This window comes from Elephas maximus, chromosome 7, assembly GCF_024166365.1.
Source record: "Elephas maximus indicus isolate mEleMax1 chromosome 7, mEleMax1 primary haplotype, whole genome shotgun sequence".
In the NCBI taxonomy this organism is placed as follows: domain Eukaryota; kingdom Metazoa; phylum Chordata; class Mammalia; order Proboscidea; family Elephantidae; genus Elephas; species Elephas maximus.
In genome coordinates, this window is record NC_064825.1 from 43,778,792 (window position 1) to 43,793,311 (window position 14,520).

The 14,520-nt window shown below is 39.1% G+C and overlaps 1 protein-coding gene across 3 annotated transcripts in view; it reads left to right on the top strand.

The window, feature by feature from the left end:
- The window catches only part of GAB2 (GRB2 associated binding protein 2), a 190,472-nt gene that overhangs the window by 63,168 nt on the left and 112,784 nt on the right, over nucleotides 1-14,520 (top strand). The gene's annotated exons all lie outside the window — the stretch shown is intronic.

The following is a 14,520-nucleotide window of genomic DNA, read 5'->3' on the forward strand; positions in this document are numbered from 1 at the left end:
CTCTAGATCCTGGTTTCTCATGGTTTCCCTCTGTGGTCCCATTACTGCAGTTCAAGTCATGTTCCCCTTGGTCTGTTGGGCTGGCTTTAGGGGAGATGGACTCCAACTGATCTGAAATAGGTTGACATTAACTTAAACTTTTAGCGTGACCCATCTATCTGCCTCACTTTTTCCACTGTGAGGAATGGAAGTGTAGACGGCAGAATGTTTCACAAGACAGACAACTCAGAGAATAAGGAAAATACAGAATGAGGAAGTATACAATTTGTTTTTCCCTTTGAAAAGAAGTGCATTACAAAACTTCTTGATTTTTTTGCCTCTGTCATCTGTGACCCATTCGCCTGTTCTGCCAAGATATTTTGGCTTGTTTTTTTTTTTTTTTTTCACTCTGGGAAACTAGTGGGTGGGTGAATATAGAGGAGCCAAGAGTTAACAAAATACCAGCAGATACTGGTGCCAAGTCAGAAGATTCTCCTCAGACCCACATGCAGAGTCAACTCCTCCCTCTCCCTTTTGAAAAGGACTTCCATAATTCCCCGACTTCAGAGGATTTCCCAGTCCTGATGAAGGAACTCTCCAGGAACTCTTCCTGTCCCTGGGCCATCAGGGCTTTGCCTTTCGCAGGATACCCTAAGCATTGTGGAAATAATAGCATTGTCTTTGAAGCCAAGCTTATCTGGTTTGATTCCAGATCTGTCATTGAATCCAAATTCACCATTTACCATCTGGGTGACTTTTGATGAGCTCCTTAAACTTTGATAGCCTGTTTCCTCATTCATCTGAAATACAGATAATAGTGTCCTCTGTATCAAATTTGGTAGAATTAAATAAGATAATGTATATAAAGTAGATAATACATTTAAAATATATATATTTTTTGCAATACCACCCATTTCCTCAGCAACTTATATACGGCTTTCTATTTTCCCAGTGCCCATGAGATGGGAGATAGTAGCTTGCTAACTTGATTCTACTGTTAGTAAGAATGGAGGGAATTTTTTTTTCCTTTACAACTTTAAGGGATAATTTACATATGATAAACTGTATTATTTAAATTCAGTGAGTTTGACAGTTGTCAGTTCTATCATCCCCAAAAGATTCCTCATGCCCCTGTTGGGGAAAAGTTATTATAGTAATAAAATGTACTTCCAGCCTAGAAACCCTCTCCACAAAAAATAGAAGAGAAAGGAAAGTTTTATTATTGAATAAGCATTACCAGAATGTGATGCAGCTCAGACAATCTGCTAAAGAGATTGCACAGACAGAAAGAAATCTTAACCTTTATGCAGTTAAGCAGTGGTGTCACCAGGGTTGGTGTCACCCAGTGCAGTAACTCACGGTGTCACACCTACCCCCCGTGGACCTCCTCTTGTACCAGACCATACAGAATGCTTAGTAATGTTTTTTGTACTAAAGTTACTCATAAATCGTAATTTCCCTTCTATCACTCCTTCTTTTCTTTTGATTACTACTTCATTCTCAAAAAAAGTTATTGATATAGGTTCACATATACTAATTACCACAACATTGTAGCTAGAACACCAGAAAATTTGACAAAATTAGCAACTGTAAAGACACTGGCAGTAACGAAAACAACAACGCATGCTTGTACCAGACAAAACCATGTGATTCGAAGCATCATTGTGATTGTGTAATAATGACAGCTCCGACCAGAGCATATTAAAAGATCCAAAAAGTAAATTAGCATAGAGTTTTAGCCTTGTAGATATATTGATACATGTAAGCTGGGCTTATAAAAAGTGTTTTTGTTGTAACTAACTACAGGGATATTTTTATACAGTCATTTTGGTGTCACTCCCTCTGACGGTGTCACCAGATGTGGTCTGCACCCCCTGCACCCCCCTATTGATGCCACTGTAGGTAATGGGGTATGTATAATCATTACATTCATATTTTAAAGATAATTGCTAATTTTTCTAATCCTTCTGGACCTGAGATAGGGCTGGGCCACCTGAGTTTATGCTAATCTCCTTCTAGGAAAAACTGGACAATTACCTGAAGTTACGTTTATATAGCTTTTAGAAAGACAAAGAATGTACAATTACAAGTTATCCAAAGTAAAATCTAGAGAAAACAATGGAGGAAGGGAGCTCCTTCCCCAGTTTTCACCTGGGGAATTTGCCCATTTATTTTCCATTTGTAATTGCCTTTGACCCCCACCCCAGGCAAGCACTAATTTGCTCTTTGTCTCTATAAATTAGTACACATTTTATATGAATAGAAACCCTGGTGGCATAGTGGCTAAGAGCTACACCTGCTAACCAAAAGGTCAACAGTTCAAATCCACCTTAGAAAGCCTGTGGGGCAGTTCTCCTCTGTCCTTTAGGGCACTATGAGTCAGAATGGACTCGATGACAACGGGTTTGGTTTTGGTTTTTTATATGAATAGAATCTTACAGTATTTATACTTTTTATCTGGCTTCTTTCACTCATAATGATTTTTAGATGTATCCATATTGTTGCATGTATCAGTACTTCATTCCTTTTTATTGCTGAGTGGTATTACATCGTACAGGTATACATCACCTGTTGATAGACATTTCAAATGTTTCCAGTTTATAGGTATTGTAAATAAAGCTTACATGAATATTCATTTTATCACAGGAGCGAAATGGCAGGGCCATATGGTAGGTGTTTGTTAAACTTTTTAAGAAACAGCCAAACTGTTTTCCAAACTGGCTGTACCGTTTCACATTCCCCTCAGCAATGTATGTATATGATTTTCGGTTGCCCTGCATCCTCAGCAACACTTAGTAGGGTGGGTGTTTTTAGTCTTGCCAGAATGTCAGCTTATCTTGATGCAGGCCACACACTCAAGGAAACTCCCTTTCAATTGATTGACTACTCACAGCAGATCTCATTATGGAAGTGATCACATAATATCAAATCTCATCATGGTGTATCGTTTTGGTTTTCATTTGCATTTTCCTGATGCCTAATTAATGTTGAGCATCTTTTCCAATGTTAATTGAGCATACGTTTATCTTCTTTTAAGGAGCCCTGGTGGCACAAACTGTTAAGAGCTTGGCTGCTAACCAAAAGGTTGGTGGTTTGAACCCACCCAGTGGCTCTATGGGAGAAAGACCTGACAATCTGCTTCCGTAAAGATTACAGCCAAAAAAGCCCTGTGGAGCATTTCTGCTTCTTCACGTCGGGTTGCTATGAATTGAAATCCACTGGACTGCACACAGCAAAGTATCTTCTTTTATGAAGTATCTGTTCAAATCTTTTGCCTTTTTTTTTTTTTTTTTTAAATAGTGTTGTCGGTTCCTTGTTATTTTTAAGAGTGCTTTAGTCTGAATGGAAACCCTGGTAGCATAGTGGTTAAGAACTATGGCAGCTAACCAAAAGGTTGGGAGTACAAATCCACCAGGCACTCCTTGGAAACTCTATGGGGTAGTTCTACCCTGTCATACAGGGTCGCTATGAATAATCAGAATCGACTCGATGGCAATGGGTTTGGTTTTTTTCTGGTTTATAGTCTGGATAACCAATTCTATGTTAAAATATGAATATATGAAAAAATTTTTTCCAGTCTGTGAAAATGTGAATTTTTATCCAATCTGTGACTTGTCTTTTTATTTTCTTAATGGTGCCATTTGAAGAGCAAAAGCTTTGAATTTTGATAACATTCTTTTTTTTTTTTTACGGTTTATTCTTTTTGTTCACCTACCTCAAGGTTAGAAAGATTTTTCTCCTGCGTTTTCTTTTAGGAGCTTTTAGTTTTAGCTTTTCCATTTAGGTCTACGATCCATTTCAAGTTAGTTTTTACATATAGTGTGAGGGAAGGGTTAATAAAGGAGCCCTGGTGGCACAATGGTTAAGCAATCAGCTGCTAACTGAAGGGTTTATGGTTCGAACTAACCTAGCAGCTCTGCAGGCGAAAGACCTGGCAAACATCTCCTGCAGAGAATACAGCCTAGGAAGCACTATGGGGCAGTTCTACCCTGTCATATGGGGTCACTATGAGTCAAAAATCGACTACACATAGTAACAACAAGGGTTAATATGCAGATCATCTTTTGAATGCCTATTGTGTATCAGAATTAATTTTTTTAATTTAATTTTTATATTATTTAAGAAATAAATGTTTTAAGTTAGATAATTATTCTCATTTTATCAACGAGGAAAACAAATGTCAGATTAAGAAACTTGCCCAAGTCATGCAAGCGAGATTCAAGCTCCTGATTGCGTGACTCCAAAGCCCATGTTCTTTCTACTCTATTATACCAGCACTGTGTTTTCAACGTTTATTTAGAATATAAAAAACGCCTAGTTGTGCACTATGAAGAAGATACAGAAGTAGGATACGGCACTGCCACCTGCAGACATTCACATCCCTAAACCCAACCTTAGGATATTAACCACAGCAGAGATATTTGAAACTAGGCCCAGGGGTTCCATGTCAGGCCATTTGCTTAGGTCTGAACTTCAGAAACTGTAAATACAACTCTCTTGGTGCTCTCTTGACAAGGCGCCTTATTCTGAGTTCTTTTTCCATTTTACAGCTGGTCCATCAGAAATATGAAGTTAAGTGCCTGACCACACAGACAGTTAACCTTTAGAGCACACAGCCATATTGCTGAGTCCCACTATGTTTGGTTTGAGCTTTTATTTTTGGAAAATAGTGAGTCAGTCTTCCCTCCCTCTCTCTTCCTCCCCATCCCCTTTGGATTCTTTTAGGTGCTGTGGTCACATTGGGTAAATAGCCTTTTCCCTAAAACTTCCTGTGAGCTGTTACAGAATCACGTGAGAGGCAGAAGCCCCCTGCCTGCTGATATTTAATACTCACCTTTAAAAAGAGAGGTCCTGGTGGCACAGTGGTTAAGAGCTCAGTTGCTAACCAAAAAGTCAACAGTTGAATCCAACAGCCGCCCTTGGGAGACCTTAAGGGGTTCTACTCTGTCCTATAAGGTTGCTACGAGTCAGAATCGATTCAACAGCAACAGGTTTGGGGTGTGTGTGTGTGTGTGTGTTAATTTAAGGGTATTCACTTTTTTCATCTTAGAAGAGTCTTTCTAGCATGACTGTTTTCTTTCTAAAAAAAAGTGCAGGGAGAGGGTGAGAAGAGAACATCTATACTTCCCTGTTCTTGCTTCTCAACAGCATAGCTTTGCAAAATTCGCTCTTTTCTTTCCATGAGGCAGCGAAGAGCTTGCGAGGCTTTGGAGTGAGAAGCATCTAGGTTGGAATCCCAGCATCAGGTTTTACATAGTTAGCAAATCACTCAAACTCTATGAAGTTCAGCTTCCTCATCTGTAAAATGGGGGTAACAACTGCCTTATGGGTTTCTTAGAGAATGTCTGTACAGCTCTGGCACATAGCATATGCTTATATCATTTCCTCCTTTTCTCTTTTGTTGGATCTCTTTCTGGGGAATATGGAGGTGGAATATGCTTATGTATAAGAATGGGGGAGTATTTGAGTCTTACAAAGGATATTATTTAGAGTATATAGCCCTATTTAAGGAACCTTAACAGATACACTGTTTCTCTTTGGCCTATCCAGGCAGTCTAATTTCAAAGCCCCGCTATAGAGGATGAAGCATTCCAGTTAGTCAACCTGTTATTTTCCTTGAAGCTGCCAAATGAAGGAAACCCTGGTGGTGTAGTGGTTAAGGGCTATGTCTGCTACCCAAAAGGTTGGCAGTTTGAATCCACCAGGTGCTCCTTGGAAACTCTATGGGACAGTTCTGCCGTGTCCTGTAGGGTTGACTCTACAGCAGTGGGTTTGGTTTGGGTCTTTGAAAGCAAACTTAACTGTCTGTGATGTGATTATTTGCTAGGAATAAGATTACCTTATGGCCAGAAGTGTGAGTTGGGAAGTGGGTATGGGAGAAAAGACAGTCTGACTGTCTAATATAGGAGGTACCCAGATTCACACCTGAATCCACTTATGTGGGCCTTGTTATCATGGCTTTTGTGGAGAGCATGGCCTGTTTTCTCTGAATCACTTAACTTTCCTGAGCCTTCATTTTCTTATTTGTAAAATTCAGATAATCATGCCCCGAAGCAATGATATGAAAGGTCATGCAAAGTAGTATTTTCATTAATCCATTTCAGCAAGTGTTTGAGCGTCTCCAGCATGTACTAAGTACAAGTGCTGTACCAGGACTGTGCGGGATTTCAGATGATATGGACTCATCTCTGACCTTAAAACATTTTTCTCAGGAAGGGAATAAAGTAGGAGATAAGACACATTCATAGGAAGCCATCACACAAGTCTGCTTGTGATATGTAATGAGAGGTATGGACAAGGTATTGGAAGGGGTTTTGATAGGCGAGCGTTTGCATTCCATTTAAAAGATAAGGAAAACAGAAGATACATTTAAGGTAGGCTTTGGAGGAGGAGTATAGTTTCAGCACAGTAGGGGAATAAAATGGGCGGGGCCGTTCACTCCTCTTGATTCAGTGAGAGCTAGCTGCCAATCTCCCAGATACCCCTGAGCTTTTAGAATTTGGTGCTCTGTTTTTATTGGAATTGGACAGTCGGTCTACAGATTTTTATAGGAAGACCTAGCTTGGTCAGCAGAATAGAAAGCATCCAGAATGGCATCAATCCAGGAAGCTTCGAAGAGAATAACCAAACATGGTCAACACAACTGCGTGTTCTTTTATTTACCATTTCACACCTGGTGCAGTCAGGAAGCTACATTTAGAAAACAATTTTCTCTTTAAAAAAACCAGTAGTCAAAAAAGCACTCATTCACTCTAAAGCTGGAAAGATTCATTCATTGAAGCTGATTGTTCACATTTGTAGAATTTGGAATTTTGTAGATGGAAGGGGCCTCAGAGTTGAATAGGGTCTTCAAAAGGAAACAAAAGGCTCTTGCTTTCTGCATGAAGAGTTCGTTCACAAGACTGTTTTTCTTCATCTATGAGGAGTGATTTCAGACAATTACCTAATTGGTTGAGGGAGGTGACCTATCAGGTTCGAAGAGGGAATATCGGCACTTAAGAATCCACATAAAGAACATATTTTAAGCTTTCCATGACAGCCAAAAGCAGCTCCATTAATCCTCCTATGTAATGGACAGTCATAACCACAGATAAGGCATGCATTTCACTTGAGAGTAAAGCCATGAAAACCCTAACAGCTGCCAATAGCTGACCACTGCTACCATCAGCTTAGTGTGGTTTTGGGCTTTGAAATATTTCTGGATAATCTTCCGATTTGATCTATTGAATTGGGGATAAGTGACCCTCCAGAAACAGTCTTCTGTTTATTTTGTAAGTATTATCAGATGCTTAGTTTGTTGAAACGACACTTGTGTATTGTATAGAAAGCAACAGCAAAATTCATTTGTGACCCTCTTGAAAGCTCAAATGGGTGCAAAAGAAGAGTAGGGAAATGGGAAAGTTTCTGCAAGCAAATGTTAAATTTTTCTGCATTTCAAATGTGAAATAAATTCATAATAAAAGAAGGGGGTCATAGAATTGTCAAGAAGGGAATCAGAAGAAGGTCCCTGATGGGAGTCAAGAAGTTGCATCCCTTTGCCCCTAGTCAAGAGCCAAGGAAATTGGAGTTATCAATTTTCAAAAAGCAATATTCATATGTACCCAGAATGTAAAGTTTTTGATGAGAATGGCTGTGACCATCACAGGATGACTGGTCCCTCAAACCAAAACAATGACCACAGGGGTGGTTTTTAAGAGAACCAAATTTTAGTAGCACTGTGTTCATCCTTGTTAACGTAGTGATTAAGTGTCTGGGCTTTAGATTTGTCACACATGGGCTTGAATTCTGTTTTTGTCACCTACTTAATAACCTTGGGTAGAACATGGTAAGCATTTATCTCAGGAATACTTTTAGTTTATGTAAGAGAAAATTCCGACTGAATAGCATCGTGATGAGTCGGAATAAACTGACTGACAGTGGCTTAAACAGTTCTTCTCAGATTACGAGAAGTCTAGAATAAGCAGTTGCTGCCTTTAGTTAAGTGGATCAGTGTTGCAATCAGGGATGTTTGTTCTGTCATCCCACTCAGCCATCCATAGTGTGTTGACTTTGAAACTCATGGTAGCAAGAAAACCAAAAGCTTTTCTAGGAGCCCCCAGAAGATTTCTACTTATGTCTACGGTGACACGTGGACACCTCCTGTTAGAAGGAAAGCTTGGAAAGTGAATGTCTTGCTTTTCTAGGCTCTAAAATGAAGGCAAACAGGGAAGAAGGGACTGTGAATGGGTGTTAGGTTATCCAACCAACAGTGTAGTATCTCCTACAACATTAAATTAATGTTAAATGCTGTTATGATTATGATGATGGTGGTGATGAATAAGCTACATCTTGTGCTGTTCTCAACATTCGAATGATATATCTGACATTTTATACTTTATGAATTGCTTTTACTCACTTATATAAGGGGGTTGTTTTGGTTACCTATTGTTATTAAATATTTAGAAGTTCTTTGACGATTGATCCAAAGAAGAAAGGTCTACAGGAGTGATAGCATAGCCCAAGCCTTCACAATTCACCTGGCACAACTCCAGGTCTATTGCTTTTACAGCGTTCCCAGACCACCCAGAACTACAGCAATTGCTCACCCCTGTGAACTACTAATATCACTTATGATTTATAATGTTTATAACTGATTATAAATATTAATCATATCTAAGTACCTTCATAGCAACATCTAGAGTAGTGTTTGACCAAACAACTGGGAGCCATAGTCTAGCCACATTGCCACATAAAATTAACCGTCACAGGAAGTAGTTAGAAGAGAGTGATTATAGGAGAGGAATTTTATTTTCTTTTGCTCAATCCTCCAGTGTTCTTTCTCCAGCTTCCCCCTTCTTGTCCTTTTACCCCCTAAGAGTGTAGTATGGACTGTCTTGACCCTGACTTGTGGTATTAGAGGGCAGGGACAAAATGCCTGCCTCCCTGATTGTCATCTCTGTGACTGCAGCAAAAATGATTGCCTTTTTCTTTTTTTTATTGTGCTTTAGTGGAGGTTTACAGAGCAAATTAGTTTCTCATTAAACGGTTAACACATATATTGTTTTGTTGACATTGGTTGCCAACCCCATGACATGTCAACACTCTCCCCTTTATGACCTTCAGTTACCCATTTCCATTTGTCCAGCTTTACTGTCCCCTTCTGCCTTCTTGTCTTTGCCCCTGGACTGCTGTACCCATTTAGTCTCATATACCTGGTTGAGCTACGTGTATTATTGTTTGTTTCATAGGCCTGTCTAATCTTTGGCTGAAGGGCAAACCTCAGGAGTGACTTCAGTACTGAGTTAAGAGGGTGTCCGAGGGCCATACTCTGTTGGAGTTTCTCCAGTCTCCATCAGACCAGTAAGTCTGGTCTTTTTTTGTGAGTTAGAATTTTGTTCTACATTTTTCTCCAGCTCTGTCTGGAACCCTCTATTGTGATCCCTGTCAGAGCAGTCAGCAGTGGTAGCCAGGCATCATTTATTTGTACTGGACTCAATCTGGTGGAGGCTGTGGTAGTTGTGTTCCGTTAGTCCTTTGGACAGTCTTTCCTTGTGTCTTTGATTTTCTTCATTCTCCCTTATTCTAGACAGAGTGGGACCAGTAGACGTATCTCAGGTGGCTGCACTCAAGCATTTAAGACCCCAGATACTACTCAACAAAGTAGAATGTAGAGCATTTTGCTTATAAACTATGTTATGCCAATTGAGCTAGATATTCCCTTAGACTATGATCCCCAGCCTTAGCCCAGTAACTTGATCCCAGTGGGAGTTTAGATGTGTCTATGAAGCTTCTATGACTTTGCCTTCATCAAGTTGTGCTGGCTTCCCTGGTATTGTATACTGTCTTACCTGTCACCGAAGTTACCACTTATCTGTTGTCTAGTTAGTGTTTTTCCCTCACCACCACCCCACCCCCGCCTTGGAGCCATCAAAGATTGTTTCTTTCTGTGTTTAAACTTCTTCATGAGTTTTTATAGTAGTGGTCTCGTACAGTATTTGTCCTTTTGTGATTGACTTATTTCACTCAGCATAATACCCTACACGTTTCATCCATGTTGGGAGATATTTTGCAGATTCGTTATTGTTCTTTGTCATTGCGTGGTATTCCATTGTGTGTATGTACCATAGCTTGTTTATACATTCATCTGTTGATGGGCATCTTGGTTGTTTCCATCTTTTTGCTATTGTGAATAATGCCACAATGAACATAGGTGTGCATACGTCTATTCATATGACAGCTCTTATTTTTCTCAGATGTATTCCTAGGAGTGGGATTGCTGGATCATATGGTATTTCTATTTCTAGCTTTTTAAGGAAGCGCTGTATCATTTTCCAAAATGGTTGTACCATTTTGCATTCCCCCCCAGCAGTGGATAAAAGTTCCAGTCTCCCCACAGCCTCTCCAATACTTGTTATTTTGTTTCTTGTTTTTTTTTGTTTTTTTTTTAATTTGTACCAGTAATGTCAGGATGAGGTGGTATCTCATTGTAGTTTTGATTTGCATTTCTCTAATGGGTAATAATCTCGAGCATTTCCTTATGTATCTGTTAGCCTCCTGAGTGTCTTCTTTGGTGAAGCGTCTTTTCATATCCTTTGCCCATTTTTTAACTGGATTATTTGTCTTTTTGTTGTAGAGGTGTTGGATTTTCCTGTACATTTTAGAGATTAGACCCTTGCCAAATATGTCATAGTCAAAAATTTTTTTTTCCACTTCAGAAATCGATTTGGCAGTTCCTTAGGAAGCTAGGAATAGAATTACTTTATGATCCAGCAATCCCACTCCTTCAAATATATCCGAGAGAAATAAGAGACTTTGCATATATGCACACCCATGTTCATTGCAGCACTGTTTACAATAGCAAAAAGATGGAAACAACCAAGGTGCCCATCAACGGATGAATAGATAAATTATGGTATATTCACACAATGGAATACTACGCAACGATAAAGAACAGTGATGAATCCATGAAACATCTCATAACATGGAGGCATCTGGAAGGCATTATGCTGTGAGTGAAATTAGTCAGTCGCAAAAGGACAAATATCGTATGAGACCACTATTGTCAGAACTCAAGAAAAGGTTTAAACACAGAAGAAAACATTCTTTGATGGTTATGAGGTTGGAGTGGGAGGGAAGGAGAGGGATATCCACTAATTAGATAGTAGGCAAGAATTATTTTAGGTGAAGAGAAGGACAACACACAATACAGGGGAAGTCAGCACACCTGGACTAAACCAAAAGCTAAGAAGTTTTCTGAGTGCAACCAAGTACTTCAAGGGACAGCGTAGCAGGGGCAGGGGTCTGGGGACTATGGTTTCAGGGGACAGCTAGGTCAATTGGCATAACAAAGCGTATTAAGAAAATGTTCTGCATCCCACTTTGGTGAGTGGCATCTGGGGTCTTAAAAGCTACCAAGCGGCCATCTAAGATGCATCAATTTGTCTCAGTCTACCTGGAGCAAAGGAGAACGAAGAACACCAAAGACACAGGGAAAATAATGAGTCCAAGAGAAAAAAAAAGGCCACATAAACCAGAGGCTCCATCAGCCTGAGACCAGAAGAACTAGATGGTGCCACCAGTGACTGCCCTTGACAGGGAACACAACAGAGAATCCCTGATGGAGCAGGAGAACAGTGGGATGCAGACCCCAAATTCTAGTAAAAAGACCAGACTTAATGGTCTGACAGAGACTATAGGGACCCCAGAAATCATGGCCCCTGGGCTCTCCATTAGCTCAAAACTAGAACTGTTCTCGAAGCCAACTCTTCAGACAAAGACTAGACTGGACTGTAAGACATAAAATGATACTGGTGAGGAGTGTGCTTCTTAGCTCAAGTAGACACATGAGACTATGGGCAGCACCTGTCTGGAGGTGAGATGAGAAGGCAGGCGGGGACAGGAGCTGGTTGAATGGACATGGGAAATACAAGTGGAGAGGAGGAATGTGCTGTCACATTGTAGGGAGAGCAACTAGGGTCACATAACAATGTGTGTATAAGTTTTTATATGAGAAACTGGCTTAAATTGTAGACTTTTCACTTAAAGTGCAATTAAAAAAAATTTTTTTCCCCCCCAGTCTGTAGGCTCTCCTTTTACTCTTTTGGTAAAGTCTTTGATGAGCGTATTTTATTTTTAGAAGATCCTAGTTATCTAGCTTATCTTCTGGTGTTTGTGTATTGTTAGTTATGGTTTATATCCTATTTATACCATGTTTTAGGGCCTCTAGCAATGACCCTATTTTTTCTTCCATAATCTTTATACTTTTTGGTTTTATATTTAGGTCTTTGATCCATTTTGAATTCATTTTTGTGTATGGTGTGAGGATGGGTCCTGTTTCATTTTTTTACAGATGGTCACCCAGTTTTGCCAGCACTATTTGTTGACTGTATTTTCTTCATTTAGTGGACTTTGGGCCTTTGTAGAAAATTAGGTGACCAAAGGTGGGTAGATTGACATCGGTGTTTTCGATTCTGTTCCATTGGTCAGTATGCCTGCCGTTGTACCAGTACCAGGCGGTTTTGACTACCGTAGCTGTATAGTAGGTTCTGAGGTCAGGTAGTACAAAGCCACCTACTTTGCTCTTCTTCTTGAATAATGCTTTACTTATCCAGGATCTCTCCTTTCCATATAAAGTTAATTAGTTTTTCCATCTCATTAAAGACTGCTGTTGGCATTTGGATGGGGATTGCATTATATTTGTAGGTTGCTTTCAGTAGAATTGACATTTTCACTATGTTAAGTCTACCTATCCATGAGCATGGTATGTTCTTCTATTTATGTAGATCTCTTTTGGTTTCTTATGGTAGTGTTTTGTAGCTTTCTTTAAATGGGTCTTTTACGTCCCTGGTTAGATTTATTCCTAAGTTCTGCTTTTTTTTTTTTTTTTTTAGGGATATTATAAATGGTTTTGCTTTCCTGATTTCCTTTTCGTAGTTCTCTTTATTGGTATATAGGAATCCAACTGATTTTTGTATGTTTATCTTGCAGCAAAAATGAAATCCTTTGAAAGTAGCTTCTTTGGCACCTTTTGTATACTCTGCTGCTGTCATTTGTTTCTTTTTGGAGATTTGATATAAGACGCAAATAGTGGTGAGAATATAAAATGGTATAGCTACCGTGGAAAACAGTTTGATAATTCCTCAACAAGTTGAACACAGAACTACCATATGAGCCAGCAGTCCCAGTCCTAGGTATATACCCAGAAGAAATGAAAGCAGGAATGCAAACAAAAACCTGTACACCAGTGTTCATTGCAATACTTTTCACAATAGCCAGAATGTGGAAAGAATCAAATTGTCCATCAACAGGTGAATAAAGAAACAAAATCTGGTATATACATGAACAATGGTATATTACTCAGCCATAAAGAGGAATGAGGTCCAGATGTGTGCCACAACTTCCTGGATGGACCCTGAAAATATTATGCTGAGCAAAATAAGTCAGTTGCAAAAGGACAGATACTGTATCATCTCGCTAATTTGAAATAAGCAAATATATAAAAACCAAAGATTATTAGTGGTTACAAAAAAAAAAATTTTTTTTTTTTTTTTTACCAGGGGTAAAGGGGGGGTGGGGGAAGGGAGTTTTTGCTTAGAGGACATTGAGCTTATGTTAATGGTGGTGGAATAATTTGGAAAAGGATAGCAAGAATGGTTGTACAACATGAGGAATATAATCAGTGTCATGGAATTATACGTGTAGAAATTGGTGAATGTTTTGTTGTGTTCATTTTTACCACAACTTAAAAGGAGAGAGAGAGAAATAGTATTCTGTGAGGAAATCCAAGCCTTTGATGGAAATTTACACTGAGGTGTATGTAAATGATTTTCTGATCTTTTTTTGAGACCAAATGCTAAAATTGATTATAGTAGTATCTTGGAACCTGAAGGTATTAGATGAATGATTAGAAAGGCGTATTTAGTAGCAAAGCCGGTTGGAAAGCCCTTTTGCCCAGTCCAAGGTTCATTCAATATTGTTCCCAGATAGTACTATAGTCTTCAAAAGTCCATAAAACCAAAAAACCAAACCCACTGCTGTCAAGTCAATTCCAGCTTACAGGGACTCTATAGGACAGAGTAGAACTTCCTCATAGGGTTTCCAAGGAGTGGCTGGTGGATTCAAACTGCTGACCTTTTGGTTAGCAGCCATAGCTTGCCGTAGCTCTCTTAACCACAGTACCACCAGGGCTCCTCAGAAGTCCACAGTGAAAATAAAATGTACATGCAAGAGTTACCACAGCCAGATTTCTGAGCAAGTTGAATCCAATGAGTTTTTGTCTCTTTACTCTGCAATTTTGGAAATAAAGTTCAGAGTAGTTGCTGACGTACTCTAGTTTGTATTACTTCTTGATTTACTAATCCAATTCGTTTGTTCATTTTGTTTCTAATTGTACAAATACCAAGAATTTCCTAACATGTTTCTCATACCTTTTGGCCCACTTAATTTTCTCATACTTTTTATTTGTGTTCACTTTTCTCTGAATTGTTGTTGTTTAAATATAGCCAATGAAATGCCAGCTTTTATACCCATATTTCCAAACTTTAAAAAATAAACTTAATGTGT